This window comes from Gymnoscopelus braueri (assembly GCF_963280865.1).
Source record: "Gymnoscopelus braueri genome assembly, chromosome: 5".
NCBI lineage: Eukaryota > Metazoa > Chordata > Actinopteri > Myctophiformes > Myctophidae > Gymnoscopelus > Gymnoscopelus braueri.
Window position 1 is genome coordinate 17055081 of NC_137606.1, and position 17710 is coordinate 17072790.

Genomic DNA, 17710 nt, shown 5'->3' on the forward strand with positions numbered 1-17710 from the left:
CTGTATGATAGCATCTGCATTCTGCATGTTTCTCCACTCATTTGGGGGGTGTGTGTGTGTGTGTGTGTGTGTGTGTGTGTGTGTGTGTGTGTGTGTGTGTGTGTGTGTGTGTGTGTGTGTGTGTGTGTGTGTGTGTGTGTGTGTGTGTGTGTGTGTGTGTGTGTGTGTGTGTGTGTGTGTGTGTGTGTGTGTGTGTGTGTCCGAAGTCTTTTCGAGGACTTCTACTCTGCCACACTGTCTGAAGCAAAGCATTATGTTGTTGGTGAAATCCTTGTATGTTCTTTTTTTTTTCAGGAAGATAAAAAGAATGGAAGGAGGGGACAGGGAGAGCAAGGAGAAAAATAAATCGAACAGAAAAAGGCAAAACAGGCAAAAAACTAAGATAATTTATACACACACATCATCATTGCTTCTTGTTCTTTTCATGTCTTCGAAGCCTGTTGGTTATCACCGTTTCCTGTTTCTTTACACAGTCCTTTGCAATAGTATTGCAATATTATTTGCAATATTGTACTCTGCAAGATCTTTTAAGCTGCACGGGTTGGGTAGTACAGCTTAAAAGATCTCGCAGAGTTCAATAATATTGCAAAGCACTGTGCAAACAAAGAAATGGGAAACTGTCGTATAACCAACATGCTTCGAAGACATGGAAAGAACAAGAAGCAATGTACCAGCTGGATTATACTATGTGTGTATAGATATCTATATTTCTTTCACTTATTCCAGTGGTGTAAAGTAGCTAAGTACATTTACTCAAGTACTGTACTTAAGTAAGATTTTGAGTTACTTTTACTTTACTGAAGCATTTCCAATTGTCTATACTTTTACTTCTACTCCACTACATCTCAGAGGCAAATATTGTACTTTACTACACTACAATTATTTGAGAACTTTAGTTACTTTGCAGATATGCATTATTAAGTTATAAAACATACATTAACCACTTTAGCCCTATTTTATACCTAGGCTAATTGAAAATAGCCGATCTACAAGCTCACAACGCGTCGCTGCGCGTTGTGAGCTTGTAGATCTGCTATTTTCAACCATTTTTGTACTTTTACTTTTGGTACTTTAGTACTATTTTGATACCAATACTTTTGTACTTTCATAAGTAAATTTTTGAATTCCGGACTTTTACTTGTAACAGAGTACTTCTACATTGCAGTATTGATACTTTAAGTAAAACATTTGAGTACTTTTTCCACCACTGGCTTATTCACTCGTACAAAATGGCTGCTGCTGTAGTGGGAAAACATCTGAATTGCACAAGCAATCATGTTTCTTTTTGTTATGGCATTCTCCAGTTTGATTCAGTGTATTTAAACACACACTCTTATATCCAGAGCAAACGCACAAAGCGCAGAGTTGGAGTGGCATGAGGCTTTGGCCACCGATAACAGGGAAGTGGTGGAGGACTTTTAGAGTGCTAAGAAAACAAGAGTGTGCTACATAGTGAGGAGGATAGCAAGTAGACATCACATCTGGCATGTGTCTATATCACCGTTTCCCAACGTCGGGGGTCCCAGGACCAACCGGGGTCCAAAATCTAAATAACTAAGACAGTGTACAAATCTGTACACTATCAGAGGTAAATTAACTCTGGATTTTACAGTGTCGATTGGGGCCATAAGGTAATTTTTTTTTTTTTTTAATGTCTTGTGGCCCAGGAACACATTCCATATTCCAAAAACATTATAATAATCTTGGATGGTTGGTTGTACAGGATGACCATTTTGAATGTTTTTCATAACCGTTAACCAAAACTCATTATTGGTTAATAATTAAAGGGTTATTTCACTTTCAAAAAAACCTTTGGTGATTTTATCGTCTACTCAGGCTTTTGTGAGCCCCCCAGACAGTTTTTAAGTTTCTCGATTCAGTATTTAGATATTAGATATTAATTTTATCAGACACGCCCCCTTCCTATACAAACCCATTGTAACTTCAAACTCCATTTTTAACATGTTAGATTAATCAAAAACACTCGTCCTTGGTTCTGGTGACTCATACCGCCCCCCTAATACGCGAGGGGGCCGTGTTTTTTCTATTACTTTTTTCATTTATTTAAAAAAAAAAGAAAGGAAAATGAAAAAAAAAAATACAATAAAAGAATTAATGAAAATAAATGAAAAAAAAATCTCTGAAAAACACGGCCCTCTCACGCATTAGGAGAGCAGGGTGAGTCACCAGAACCAAGGACGGGTGTTTTGTGATGAATCTAACATGGTTAAAATGGAGTTTGAAGTTACAATGGGTTTGTATAGGAAGGGGGCGTGTCTGATAAAATGATTATCAAATATTTAAATACTGAATCGAGCAACTTAAAAACTATCTGGGGGGCTCACAAAGGCTTGAGTAGATGATAAAATCACCAAAAGTTTTTTTGAAAGTGAAATATCCCTTTAAGGGGAAATTGTGCGCTATAGTACAGCATGGTGTGTCCATTTTGGTGACGTACTGCTTCTGCTTCATACTGCATTTACGCATTTTGATGTTAAGAGGTAATATGTGCCAGACCTTAATACTGCACAGGCTTTGAATTTGGATTTGAGAAAATGGGAAGTAGGCATTTCAATTTAAAAAAGAACATGGGTTTCTTCATATAATTGGTCCTCACTATGCTTATTATAAGATGGACCATTAACTTTCTGTCTACTTTCTGTCTATTTTCTGTCTATTTTCTGTCTATTTTCTGTCTATTTTCTCTCTCTCTCTAGAGAGAGAGAGAGAGAGAGAGCACACTCTCATGTTGCGTTTCATGAACCATTAGTTGTCTGTTAGAACATCATGACATTCAGCCTGTGACACTATTGGGTGATTGGAGTCCACCCAAAACTCAAAAATAGGTACATTAGCTACCATGCCATCTCCCTCAATTTTATACAAATTGGGGGAGATGGCATGTAATGGACGTACTGCACTCAAAAATCTTGTTTTTGTCAAGCTTCGCAGCTACAGTACATGGTGAAAAAAGTAGCTGAACTACTTTATAGCTACATCATTCTGAAAGTATCTAGCCACAAGCTACTTGGAAATGTATAAGCTGGACACACTGATGTGTGACATCATTCACCTGAAAGAATGGTACCAGTCTCTTTATTGCTGTAACATTTTCAAAAAGTTAAAATCAGTTTAATATAAAGCGAGGAGAGAAACAAAAAACCCATTTCTGGCAGTTTTGTTTCTTTGTACTATGAAAAACCTGATATTTGTATTATTTTTATATTTTTACTTTAAATTATTGTACTTTTTCTTTTGATACGTGACTTTTTAACACCAGATACTTTCCTTAAGTACATTTAGTATGAGCTAATTTAACACTTTGACCCAATTGATTTTCTTAAGGGTGAATTTTACTTTTAATAAAGTACAAACATATTTAAAATAAGATATCTGTTCTCTTACTCAAGTATGGCTTTCAAGTACTTTATAAACCACAGTTTATTTCATTATTTATGTATAACTTGCAAGGCAGAATTGGGCAGCTGTCATGGCGGCTGGACGGCTACCTCCAGGCATCACTTTAGGGGGGAAGTACCTTTGCACCACAAAATAAATAAAACAATAACATAATAAACTAGAAAATGTGCTCCTCGGAGCACAGGTCTCCGCCAGTACTGTTCCTGATTAATCCTGTCTTACCTATTTATATTACATATTGTCACGTGTCACTTGACCAATGTTAGCTTGGCTGATGGAAGCTCACTTCAAAAAATATAAATGATTTTTTGTGACAAACCTATTTATAGGTTATTATTTCGTCATGCGTCTCGCTAGCCAATCAAAAGCATTGGTGACAACATAATTGTCACGTGTCACGTGAAGCTTGACCAATGTTAGCTTGGCTGAGACGGGGGGACACACGGAAGGACAAGAACGAAAACATACTCTCTACCTCTGGCGGAGACAATTAACTTTTTAACCAACCAGTTACACATTTCTTAACGGTTTCCGGTTAAACCATGAACCTTTTTTGTTTGTACAGTATGTCTTGTGGCCCCCGACTTCAAGTCATTTTTCAATTGTGGCCCCCTGCCTAATCTAGTTGAATACCCCTGGTCTATGGTCTAATGCATTGGTTCTCAAAGTGGGGTCCGGGGACCCCCAGGGGTCCTTGAGGGAGTTCCAGGGGGTCCCCAGCTAAATGATGGATAGTTAGGAACCAAATGGACCCTTATGGGTCTGTAACTCTCAGAGTGTACAACCGATTTGGTTCCATTTGTACACTCTCAGAGTTAAATTAACATTGATTTTACAATATAAATTCGGGTCACAGATAGAAATGCCATTAAATGGGGGTTTGGGACCGTAGCCTAATGCATGTCAAACTTGGGGTCCTTGATATTAAAATGGTTGAGAATCACTGCTAGAGCTGTAAAAATCTTCTCTTATGGGGGTCCCTGGCATATCTTTTCAAGTGGGGGTCTGCAGGCTATTAAGTGTCAATTTGGGAGTCCTTGACATGAAAAAGTTTGAGAACCACTGGTCTAATGCATATCAAACTGGGGCTTTGAAATTTAAAAAGGTTGAGAATCAATGGTCTAAATAGCTTAGTTCAGTATACATCTAGTTAAGAACAGTCGCAACCAACAAGTCCACAAGCAGGAAGGGCAGATACAAAGATGATAAGTATAAATGCTATAGGCCATGAGGTCTAGCATCAAACTGAACCTGTTGTGTAGTGGACTAAGAATAATAAAAGACAGGCAGTGAAACTGGTTGTTAACTTGTTCCAGATGGTACGTCGGAGTGAGTTCATCTGCTCACCTTTTTATACCTTTATTTCTGTGTACCTTCTATTCTAGAATCTAGTCCATCTGGTCCATGCTGCTTGGAACCCAGCACACACTCACTCCCAGGCCCAGCAACTCTGTCTTTGTGTGTGTGTGTGTGTGTGTGTGTGTGTGTGTGTGTGTGTGTGTGTGTGTGTGTGTGTGTGTGTGCGTGTGCGTGCGTGCGTGCGTGCGTTATGACCTGTTTGAAATGTTTCCTTCTTATGACTGTGTTTACTTGCGGTGGTGTTAATATGCATCTGCATATCGTTGCCGACAGGCAGAAAACCTTGTATCTCCATATATGAATTGCCGATCTACATAGGCTAATTCTGAATAACTATTCAAGCTAAAGTGAAAGTGGTCAGGTGTCTGTGGGTTTTATAAATATGTAACCAATGAAAAATATGAACAAGAGAGTGACTAAATAATAATTACCCTGCATGGATCCAATGGAACACAGGGTCTTTTTTCCATTCCCTGACAAGTAATGGTTTTGGCCGTACAAGGTCTCCATCTGACAGTGACGATATCTAAAGATGTAGGCCTACTGTATAGGGTGTATCTGAACAACAGTACATCAGTTAGTAACCATCAGTGTGTGCTTTTATGTGCGTGCGTGCATGCGTGCGTGCGTGTGTGCGTGTGTTTGTGTGTGTGTGTGTGAGAGAGTTCAGTCAGCCAGTTCATAGTGTTCTGCCTCCTGTCAGTCTCACTCTGTGATATCTTTGATTTTCTCAAGACAAAAAAAAAGTTAGCTGTGTGTTTGTGTGCGAGATGAGTTCCCATGGCAACCGCTAAACCTTTGACCCCGCCTCCATCAAACATTGCTGTTCCACACCTGTTGTATTTCCATGGCACTATCCCCGTTCCTGTGGAAACACACACACTCACACACACACACACACACACACACACACAACGTACACACAACGTAAGTGTACACACACACACGTTTCAGCAGCAGGTTAAGTAGCGAGAGCAGCTTAGGAATCCGTCTGAGCGTGCAATCTGATCAGCACACCGTGTTTATTTTCTCATGACCACACACACACACACACACACACACACACACACACACACACACACACTCTCACTCTCACTCTCACTCTCATACAACATACACATACATACAGAAAACTCACATGGCCGCAGACACGCACACCCTCTCTGATCTTCCAGATACAAGTAAGACGCGCGAACGCGGGAAGCGAACGCCAAAAAAATGAAATAATAATGAAAAGAAATCATCTAAAAAAAGTAACCAATAAAAAAATATATAAAAAATAGAAAAAAATTCTGCGTTAAAAGGAGCATCTTAGAAAAATACAAATTCACCAAAAAAAAACTTTTAATGTTTTTGAACAATTCAACAAAGTGTTTGAAGTGCCTGTTTCACCCACTTCCAGGGGGTGGAGCCAAAATCCGAGCCCGAAGTATTTGTTCGTAGACCCCCACTTAGGGGGGGTAGAAAAAGTTTCGGAGCGATTCGGGCACTTTTCATTTAACATGGGGTTTCAATGGGGAGTTTTTAGGAGCCTTCTCCGGGGCGTGGCTTCCGGGGGAAGGGGCGGGCTTAAACGCAACCTTGACAGGCGTGTTCAGTTTTCAAAGACCTTTCATTTGATGTATGGTACGTCTATATTGGACATTTACTTGGCTGCACACAGGGCTGAGGATTTGAGCCACACATACTGCACAGAGAGATACAGAGACATACTGCACACAGAGATGACACAACCCGAGCACGGTTTCATAGTAAGCTCCACTTGCGCGGAGGCGCGCTTTCGGCGCGCCTTCTTCCGCTGCGTTCGCAAAAACAGCTTACCATAGACAGTACAGTAAAGTTCCTCTACTCCTGCATTCCATTCTGCTCCCCATAAGTGCCCTTTTCACCAGTTATGAATTATGATTGACTTTCTCATTTTAAGTTACGTGTATTTGGATGTTCACATAAGCGAGTAGCCTACTCTATATCAGGAACTTTGCTGTGACTCTCACAGTTCACATTCACATGTGAGAGAATTGGTTTGGACATGTCATCCTTCATATCAACCATGATGTTTTTCGGTGTGTTCGAATTTTGCCTCATTACACCCACGGGGGGGTCTCGTAGAATAAACCACTCCATAGTTATGGCCAGTTGAATGTGGCTTGTTTTCACCCAAAACAACAGAATACAGTACAGTACAAGCTGAGAAAATTGACTTTTATAAATTCTATAACACTACACGAAACCAGCTTCATTTTGTTGTGATCACGTGATTTCTAGGTGTACCTCTTCTTCGGTTTTCCTACGAGTTGCCTAGGGCGCCACTAGGGGGGCCCTAGATTTTGCAGGCTCTAGGTGGCGCTGTGGTGGAAAACGGTGGCGCGGCGCTGTCAGACATAGGATAGGCTCCTGTCCTCTGTATTACTTTCTGTTTAAAAGAGACTGAGGTGCTCTTATTTTTAAGAGCACCTCCTAAAGGTGTCTCGCACCATGTCGTCGAAGACCAGCCTGTAGACCCGCAGCACCTCCCGGGCGGAGGGCCGCAGGGCAGGGTCCGTCCTCTTACACTCCGCGTGGACCTGGGACAGGCGGGAGAGGACCATGTCGCCCCCGGCCACGCTCCCCCATCAGGCGGCGAGTCACCCCCGGGATCTTCCAGACGTCCGTCTTCTCGTCGTAGGTAGATCGGCTTGTAGATCGGCTATCGGCTATCGGCTATTTATCTGAAATTGAAAGCCTGATACACATAAATGGTGACAGCATTTATCCTTGGAAGTTACCCTCCAAAATCCGAGCCCGAAGTATTTGTTCGTAGACCCCCACTAGGGGGGGTAGAAAAAGTTTCGGAGCGATTCGGGCACTTTTCATTTAACATGGGGTTTCAATGGGGAGTTTTTAGGAGCCTTCTCCGGGGCGTGTTCAGTTTTCAAAGACCTTTCATTTGATGTATGGTACGTCTATATTGGACATTTACTTGGCTGCACACAGGGCTGAGGATTTGAGCCACACATACTGCACACAGAGATACAGAGAGACATACTGCACACAGAGATGACAACCCGAGCACGGTTTCATAGTAAGCTCCACTTGCGCGGAGGCGCGCCTTCAGCGCGCGCCTCCTTCCGCTGCGTTCGCAATTATGAACTATTCTCTCTATTTTTGGGACTTGCACCTCTGGATATTCCTGTGTGTGCGTGTGTGCGTGTGTGGTTAGGCCTACAGTGTAAGAGCATGACCTATTTGAGAAAAAAAAAGTTTCCTTCTTAATTTTTATTTATTGATTGATTGATTGATTGCAGTGTTTCAGATAAAAAGATTGCTTTTTACACAGGGGGTCCCACACTTTTGACTTGAGAACTACGTTTACAATGACCAGCTCAACAAGATCTGGTCATTGTGTACCAACCCCCAAATTCTTTTATCCCATTGCTGAAAATCTGAAAAATGTGTACCTGAAGGGGATTTGGAATAGTGGCGTTGGCGTTACAGACAAACACACATGGAATGGGAAATAGTGGGAGGGGGGGGGAGTTCTCCTCCCATTCTGTTTGGAAGTGGTAGGTTTCCGGGTTCTTTGCCAGAGTTGCCACGCAGATTTGTATATGATTTTGTAATGATACTGATGTTTTTTTGCAACACTCTTGAAAACAAAGCATCGCATTGTGGGGTTGCCTACTATAGAAGCCGTGAATGGAGCTGACAGGCCCTTCTTGTCAATCAATCAAGTCACCTTAATTCAAGTGGCAGATGCCAAACATAGGAAGAGTTTTGTGATTTTTGTTTATAAATATTTTTTTTATATTTAAATTATTCTTTTTTAGGGGCATATCATGTGGTCTACCTGCACAGCCGTTGTGATCTACTGGTACAGTAGATCGTGATCTACCTTTTGGGCACCCTTGCGTTACAGTATGTAGTTATGTGTTGTATTTTAAATAAATTGGTAAATAATTCCGTTTTTTTTTATATTGAGAGACATTTTGACACCTCATGATGTCAGATGAACACAAGATATTCTGGGGTGACCTGATAGCTGAGTGGTTAGGGCACGTACCACATGGGCTCAAATGCCTGACAGCGAACCGGGGATTATATTCCTGGCCAGCTGAACCATTTGCTGAATATCACTTCCCTTCTCTCCATGTTTCCTATCTCTCTTAACTGTAAAAAAAAAAAGGTAAAAAGAGGTGAAAAAAATCTGGTCAAATACAACCCTAGTTGCGGAGTTCGGGCGACTCAAACGTCTTCCTGATTATTGGGTCCAATAATCTGTTCAGTGCAAACACCTTCAGGTCTTTCGGGTGAATCAACTTATCTTCAGTGTCCTTCACATTCTCAAACACGTGGGGTCTCTCTCAAGGCAAGTTGTCAGCAGAGCGGGAAGAGGACATGTTCGGGACAGCACTCCACTCGTTGTTCTCTGTGTTGCCTAGCTCACAGAGAACCTTATTTAGCTTCACATCCTCATTTTTGTCAGTCGGTGAAGATCTCACCTTTATCTTGGAGCCCATCTGTCTTGGCACCATGGGGTCCATTATCAGATAGACACGCTTGGCATAACCCAGGGAGGGTAAGCACTTCTAAGAGAAAAATATGTGAAAAAAATCTTCCTCTTGGACGACTCCTCCAAACTGAGCGTCCACCATCTGGTACTCTTCATCCAGAGAGCCTGTAATCCACGGTCATTCAGCAGAGGATGCTCCACCACCTCAGCTCAAGCCAGCCAGCATGCTCAGGTCTGAAAACAAGATCACACACCTTACCCAGACGCCCAGTCCTTGACCACGTCTGCCCATTCCTTCCTCTCGTCCTGCCCTATCTTCTGGATCTCCTCCCAGGCCTTCTGGAGGTGTCCTCCTGCCGTTTCTGCCGTTTCTTTCCTTTTCTGCTGGTAAGTGTAAGCATACAGAAGTAGTGCTGCTACCGCTGCACCAACCACGACACCGACAGCAAACTCTCTACGCCTAAACATTGTTGAAATTAAGCTTATAACCACAGCGGCAACTCCACTAATGTGTCAGTGCAGGGCCGACACGGTCATTTATATACCCATATAGTACTTGGAGGTGATGTTTACTCTTGTCGTCACGATGAGGTCACGACGCATTCAGAGCTTTTGTGCATTTACTGAAGGATAAGGAAAGGCGGCATGGCTGCACCATGCTGATTTCTGGACTCCCCTTAATGTAATAGTGAATAATATTTTGATTTGATACTGTGTGGTATATATAATAGATATCACCCTTTCTGGTGGGCTACCGGATTTTCGTAAAATATTTTTCTATTGGAGTAGGTAATTACCTTGCCTTTATATTTGTTAATGATTCCATGACAGATTATGCTGTCAAATAGATTAATATGCACATTATGTTGACCATATTTTGACCAGTTCTTGAAGCCTGTATCCACGTACAAGGGTGTGAAATTGTGTATGGATTTAATGTGAGTCAGAATTGAGACAGAATCTGATATTATGTGTGTGTATAGTGTGGTGGCAGTGGCTCAGGGGTAGAGTGGCCGGTAGAGCGGCCGGATGGAAACTGCGAGGTTCCTAATTCGATCCCGGGCTCCCCCAGAGTTAGTGACGAAGTGTCCTTGAGCAAGACACTGAACCCCTAATTGCTCCCGATGAGCAGGTTGGTGCCTTGCATGGTTTCCTCTGCCATCGGTGAGTGAATGTGTGTGTGAATGGGTGAATGTAATGCACAATCTATGTAAAGCGCTTTGGATAAAAGTGCTATATAAATGCACCATTTATTTATTATACAATGAGACATGCCATATTGTTGTTACTTTACAGAATAAAAAATGGCCTACTGTACTGTAGAGCTCAAAAGGCATTTGCCTATTTGGCCACTTAAAATGGGTCCCAATACACTGCATTTTAAGATAACTACTGCATTGTATGTATGTATGTATGTATGTATTGTATGTATTGTATGTATTGTGTGTATTGTATGTATTGTGTGTGTCTGTCTGTCTGTCTGTCTGTCTGTCTGTCTGCCTGCCTGCCTGCCTGCCTGCCTGCCTGCCTGCCTACACAGAGATTTGGGGAATTTATAGATAGATACATTTTTATCATTTCAATCAAAAGACTAAATTCATCAAATAATTACATTCGGACGACAGCAACATCATTTATAATCTAATTGTTTAGAGAATGTAAGCAAACTTCGTGGAAGTATAGTATCTTACAAGATTATGATTGGTCTCAGTTTTAGGAGAATTATTTACTTTTTTTACAGTTGCATGGATTTTCTCAGAAGAATGTTCCCACACCGTATTTTCAGATGGATAATATTGTTTCCATTTATGATTTTTTTTCCATTCACCTCCTCTCCTCGGTTAGAATGTCCAGCTGGTGAAGTGCAGTCCAAACGCACAGTATGGATCCACATTAGCACCTCTGCAATTCTTAATTGGTAAATTGCATTTGACGTGCCTTAGAAAGGGAGGTCACGGTAAATCAGTCACATAACTGGGGCCAGCTGCGCTCATTAAATTTGAGCGCCATAGGTTTGCTAGCAGATAACGCCCCGATATCTTCATTCAGTAATGGACAGGCTTGCGTGAGCTCACATGCGTCTTTTCCAGCGACACAATGCTGCTCATGAAAGTGCCTTTCTCAAGGGCACCTTGACAGTGGATCGGAGAGGGAGGGTGGGAGGGACATTCTCTTTCACCACCCTAGTACCACCTCTTTAACCGTACACTATTATTCTCCAACACAGTGTTGTGTCAACAAGATCTCTCTCTCTCTCTCGCTCGCACGCACGCACACATTATCAGATTTCTCTCACCACCTCTCTTACACTGTCTCAATCTCTGCCCCCTCCTCTCACTATTTATTTCTCTCTCTCTCTCTCTCTCTCACGCACGCACGCAAACACGCACACACACCCACGCATACAAGCCACATGGAATCCATAACATAGGCAAAGGCAGTAAGTAGATAGTCATTCACACGTTGGCCTCCTTCATGGAGAACTTCCGTATGGTGTCCGTTCCCACATTCAGATGACTGTAACGGATACAATACGTAATGCTTGCATGAGAGGTGTCTGAAGCACGCAAGATTAGGCATTTGGGGACGACAAAATATGTAGCTGGGACGAACAAGAAATCCTCCCCGTGACACAGTCAGGATGAATAGGATTCATTTACACTTGGAAAATGTCAACCGACTCCAACTGTCAGTGTGCATATCACTGTTCCTTGAGGGGGTTTCCAAATGGACCCTTGCAGGTCGGCAACTCTGAGAGTGTACAAATGGAACCAAATGGACCCTTGCGGGTCCATTTGGTTCCATTTGTACACTGTCAGAGTTATGGGGAGTCCTTGAAATGAGTCCTTGAAATTCAAAAGAGAACCACTGGTCTAGGACTTGCAGTTAATGGAGTGGTTCCCAAACCTCTTCAGCTGAGACCCAAAATATACATTTTGTGTGTCTCTCCGGGACCCAAGCGTACAAAAATACATTATGAATTAACCACTTAAGCCCTATTTAATAGTGAATACTATTTTCAGTATTTTTCTTAAATTTTGTACATTTATGGATTTCAAAAATTGTTTGGGAACCAATGAGCTGATGCTCTTGGCTGTAACATTTCCAGACTCACTCAATCGTGTGTGTGTGTGTGTGTGTGTGTGTGTGTGTGTGTGTGTGTGTGTGTGTGTGTGTGTGTGTGTGTGTGTGTGTGTGTGTGTGTGTGTGTGTGTGTGTGTGTGTGTGTGTGTGTGTGTGTGTGTGTGTGTGTGCGTGCGTGCGTGCGTGCGTGCGTGCGTGCGTGCGGGGACCTCTCCTGTTTCTCACAGCGTCGCTTGCACCCACGCTGAGCCAGCTGTCGGTGTGTATGTCACCGTCACTGGCAGACCGTGCACGTGTTCTGAGTGCACTGACTGACTGCAGTGGCATCTTGTCTGTGTAAAGCCAGGAAATTGCCATTGTAGTTGAATATCTATGCATGTAAAAATATATTATAATTTCCAGCTAATCTCTTAGTTACACCAACAGTCGTTCTTGTGAAGAAGACATTTTGGCAAATTGGATCGCCACGATTGGAGCCGCTCCACCGGCCACTCTACCCCTGATCCACTGCCGCCCCTGTTAGTTATAGTTATAGTTATAGTTCACCTATAAACTGCTACACAAGGATAGTGTTGGTGCAAGAGATTCACCCCAAAAAAAACACAAACATAAGCAGTATGTATACACTGCACTCTTGTCTCTATAGGAAATGACAGTGAAATTCCTTAAAAGAATGTCAAAATATAGTTTGACAGGCTATTGTTGATGATCGATGCGTGTTAAAAAAACATTTGTTTCAGCAGATCTCTAGTTAGTTACGCAAACATTGTTCTCATGAAGCAGTTAACCCATTAAGACCTGAGGCCGATTCTACTAAATGTCTTCTAAATCCTAACAGTTTTTTGAAAAAACGTATGTTGCTATAATATCAGTGGTTCTCTTTTTCATGTCAAGGACCCCCAAAATGATATGTATTTGGCCGCGGACCCCCATCTCAAAATATTTCGTTCCGGGGACCCCCAGAAGCAAAGATTTGAGTTACAAATGTTCGCTTTAAAAAACATATATTCAAAGACTTGCACAAATTGTCACGATTTTTCAAAAATAGCAGATCTACAAGCGAGTGCCACACTACGAGCTTGTATATCTGCTATTTTTGAATAGCCAAAGAAATCTAAAATGACACAGATGCGTCCCCAGTCTTAATGGGTTAAACGTCATACAGGACGTGTATGTTATGGCAATCGGACGTTCGATTCCCACTTCAGCTGCGGTTGAAGAGTGATGTATGAATGATACAAGGCTGAGAGTGGGGAGGTTGATGGAACAAAATGGAAATCGACATTGACGGCACATGAAGGCAATATGGAACATTGCCAGTGGATTAAGGGCTTTACAGGGTGTGCAAGTAGCATTGGGGCTGTAGACAGACACGAATGGCGTACACTGCATATGCATGCATCTGTTTGACAGTAGATCAATGGCTTTAGCACGTAATTATTTGCTCATGTCACAGCCACATCAACCCCATGCATATTGTGTTATCATCAAATTAATCAGTACTCATTGTCTATCGAGGCTTTCAGCTAATGCACTGTGTAAAGTAACTAAAGTACATTTACTCAAGTACTCTACTAAAGTACAATTATGAGATATTTTTATTTATTATTTCCAATTTTCAGTATACTTTTACTTCTACTCCACCACATCTCAGAGGCAAATATTATACTTTTACTCCACTACAATTATTTGAAAGCTTCAGTTACTAGTTATGTTGTAGATTTTGATTATTATGTCAAAACATACATTAACCACTTCAGCCCTATATATATTCTGGCTATTTGAAAATAGCAGGTCTACAAGCTCACAATGTGTCGCATCGTGAGCTTGTAGATCTGCTATTTTCAAAAGGTTTTTTATACGTTTTGAAAACTTGAAATGGGACATTCTGCATAATGAGTACTTTGACTTTTGTACTTTAAGTATGTTTTTTTTATACCAATACTTTTGTACTTCTACTCAAGTACATTTGTAATTACGGACTTGTAACAGAGTATTTCTACATTGCAGCATTGATACTTTTACTTTAGTAAAACATTTGAGTACTTTTTCCACCACTGATGGTATGTGTGTGGACCTCTCCTGTTTCTCGTAGCGTCGCATGCACCCACGCTCCGACGTTCGCTCTCTACCATTGTCCTCTCTGCTCCTTCTTGGCCAACACTGTCCTACAGTATCTGGCCCTGATACTCTGACGTCTTTGCTCTCATTTGCACTTTTGTTTTATTTTATTAACATTGAAGATGCAGACAAGGCCCAAACAAAAACATTAGGCTGTGGAACAGGAACAAACCCCAAACAGTCCTTTCCGTCTCATCAACCACTATGCTCTACTATCCTCTACTCTCCTCTCAGGCATCTGGGTCCAATTCTTATTTTTAAAATTATTTAAAAAACCTCACATAGCCCTCATTACCCGGTCTGACGCTAATCTATCCAGCCAATGGGAATTTGATTTGACCGTGACATTATCTCCCTTAATCAATAGTGATGTTGGATTAGATGGTCACACTCAGGTAGGATAGAGACTTGGAGGCTGAATACAGCAGCAGGAGACACTGGGCTTCATCAGTAGACGGAACACGATCACCGTCCAACACACACACACACACACACACACAGACACACACACACGAACGTGCACGCACACACACACGCACACCCACACTCACACACACGCACGCAAGCAAGCACACGCACGAACGGTCGCACACACACAGATGGACTCACACGCACGTGCGCACACACACACACACACACACACACACACACACACACACACACAAACATTCGCGCCAGGCCAGGATAAAAGCAGGGATCACGGATCAGAGGAGAAAGATAGAGAGAGATGAAAGAGAGGACGGTTGCAAGGAAAGAGGGTAAAGATAAAAGAAAAGATGATGGAATGAACGAAGGCCAAGTTTTGTGAGAGGCAATATAGATATACAGTATAGAGAGAGAATAAGAAAGAGAAGAGAAACGACAAAGAATGTATGTGATTGATGTGAGACAGCTTGCTTCCATAAGGCTGACCCTTATGGGTCCATTTTTACACTTGGAGTTGAATTAACATTTACATTTGATCATTTTCTTTGCCTTTGGCATGACCTGGCAGCTGTGACACACACACACACACACACACACACACACACACACACACACACACACACACACACACAGAGAATGATTGAGGGAGAGAGAGACACACACACTCTATCTCTCTCTCTCTCTCCCACAATTATTCTCTGTCTCCCGTGCTGTCTCTTTCTCAACTTATAACGCTACCTCTTTCCCCTATGTGTTACTTACTTACTCACTCATTCATTGTCTCTCTCTCTCTCTCGCTCTCGCTCTCGCTCTCGCTCTCGCTCTCTCTCGCTCTCTCTCCCTCCCAAGGTTACTCTAACCTTCCGTGTGATTGTAGCGTGTCAGCCAGCTGTCAGCGCAATCTCGTCTGCATACGAGAATAATCAGCAATCTCAACAACTTAACCGGAATGGAAGGATGGGGCACGGAGAGAGAGAGAGAGATATATATGTATGCTGATACATACTGAAATCTCTCTCCCTCTCTCTCTCTCTGGAACTTACATAATGACCGATATATATGTATGCTGATACATACTGAAATCTCTCTCCCTCTCTCTCTCTCTGGAACTTACATAATGACCATCGTATTAAAGGGACATATTTCTCTTTACTATCAATTAAGCCTTGAATTCATGGAGATAATTTAGTTTTTGATCCAATGTTCCAATATTTGATTAATTGAAGTAAATAGGAGGCCAAGGCAAAACTAAATACCGTATACTAAATATAGTATTGCTCTTGTTAAGCTTTGTCTCCTATTTACTTCAATTCATCAAATATTGGAATATTGGATCAGGAATGCGACAAAGACGGAAAAACAAATTTGGGGGTGAACTACCCCTTTAAAAAGTAATCAATAAAACATCTAGTGGTTCATTTACGAAAGGCAGCTGCACACGTGCACCACAGTAAAATCTGTGGTGTTAATTAAAGGTGGGTAATTCATATTTTTGGGTTAAAACCAAAACCTTTTTTTTTGTTTTTTGTTAAAAGGTTAAAGCACACATTTATCAGCTTACATTTCTCCAGTGTTCCAGTTCTTATTGTGTCTGCAGCTCATTTCTTTAGTTCCAATTTCACTTGTTTATCCTGTTTCCTGTGTTTCTCTCCCCCGACTTGATGAAATTGGTATCCCGACCCTATTTAACAATTATTTTAACAAGAAAACATCACTTGACCTACCTTTAAAGGGGTAGTTCACCCCCATAATGACTTTTTTCCTATCTATTACAAACCCCATGAGAATTGAATTCATGGAGATGTTTGTGTTTTTGTCGCATTCCTAAGCCAATCATTTGATGACCGGCGGCCGCTCTGGTCGGAGACTCAAAATGTGAACTTTGAGTCTCCTATACCGGAGACATTAGCATATTTTCTGCCGGTCATCAAATTATTGGCTCTGGAATGCGACAAAAACAAAACAATCTCCATGAATTCAAAGCTTCATGGGGTGTGTAATTGATAGAAAATAAGTGCTTTTTGGGGTGAACTATCCCTTTAATGATCTATTTGTAAATCTCTGAGCAGGGTGCAAATGGACCCTGGAGGGTCCATTCGGTTGCATTTGCACCCTGCTCAGTGCACCCTGCTCAGTGCACCCTGTTCAGAGCTCAGTGGACACCGTGGACATTACAGGGGCAGCTAAGTAAGCAGAGAAGGTGGAAGCACTTATGGGCGTGCAGTAAATCAGTGGTTAGCAGGGCTGGATGAAAGCGGAGCGGGAGGAAGGTGAAAGCACAGACAGACAGAGGAAATGAGATGCAGAGTGACGGATGGTGTGAGGGAGCGATGGCAGCGGGGGCCAGACAGCTGTGTGCGTGTGTGTGCTTGTGTGTGCGTGTGTGTGTGTCTGTCGTATATACTTGTATTACCATACTTGTGAGGGTCAAATGTCCCTGCGCGAGTATAGTAGAATTTGAGAAATACAGTATACATTTTGAGACAATTTTCCTGGTCCTCACAAGATGTGTGTGTGTGTGTGTGTGTGTGTGTGTGTGTGTGTGTGTGTGTGTGTGTGTGTGTGTGTGTGTGTGTGTGTGTGTGTGTGTGTGTGTGTGTGTGTGTGTGTGTGTGTGTGTGTGTGTGTCTAGAGTTAAGCTAACCTCTCGCCAATCAGTGCCACATTTCTAGCATAACTAAGACATTAGCTACAAAAAAATAGCTTTTTACATGCATGCAATCGCATTACAGATTACCAAGATGTGTGTGTGTGTGAGCTCACACACGACAAGACATTGCACTCCGCATTGCGTGTGGATGCAAGGTCACA

General features: G+C 42.0%; 1 protein-coding gene across 1 annotated transcript in view; it reads left to right on the forward strand.

Annotated features, from left to right (window-relative positions):
- lekr1 (Leucine-, glutamate- and lysine-rich protein 1) overlaps positions 1-17710 on the forward strand; it is a gene marked incomplete at both ends in the record, with an annotated part of 195365 nt that overhangs the window by 124767 nt on the left and 52888 nt on the right. The gene's annotated exons all lie outside the window — the stretch shown is intronic.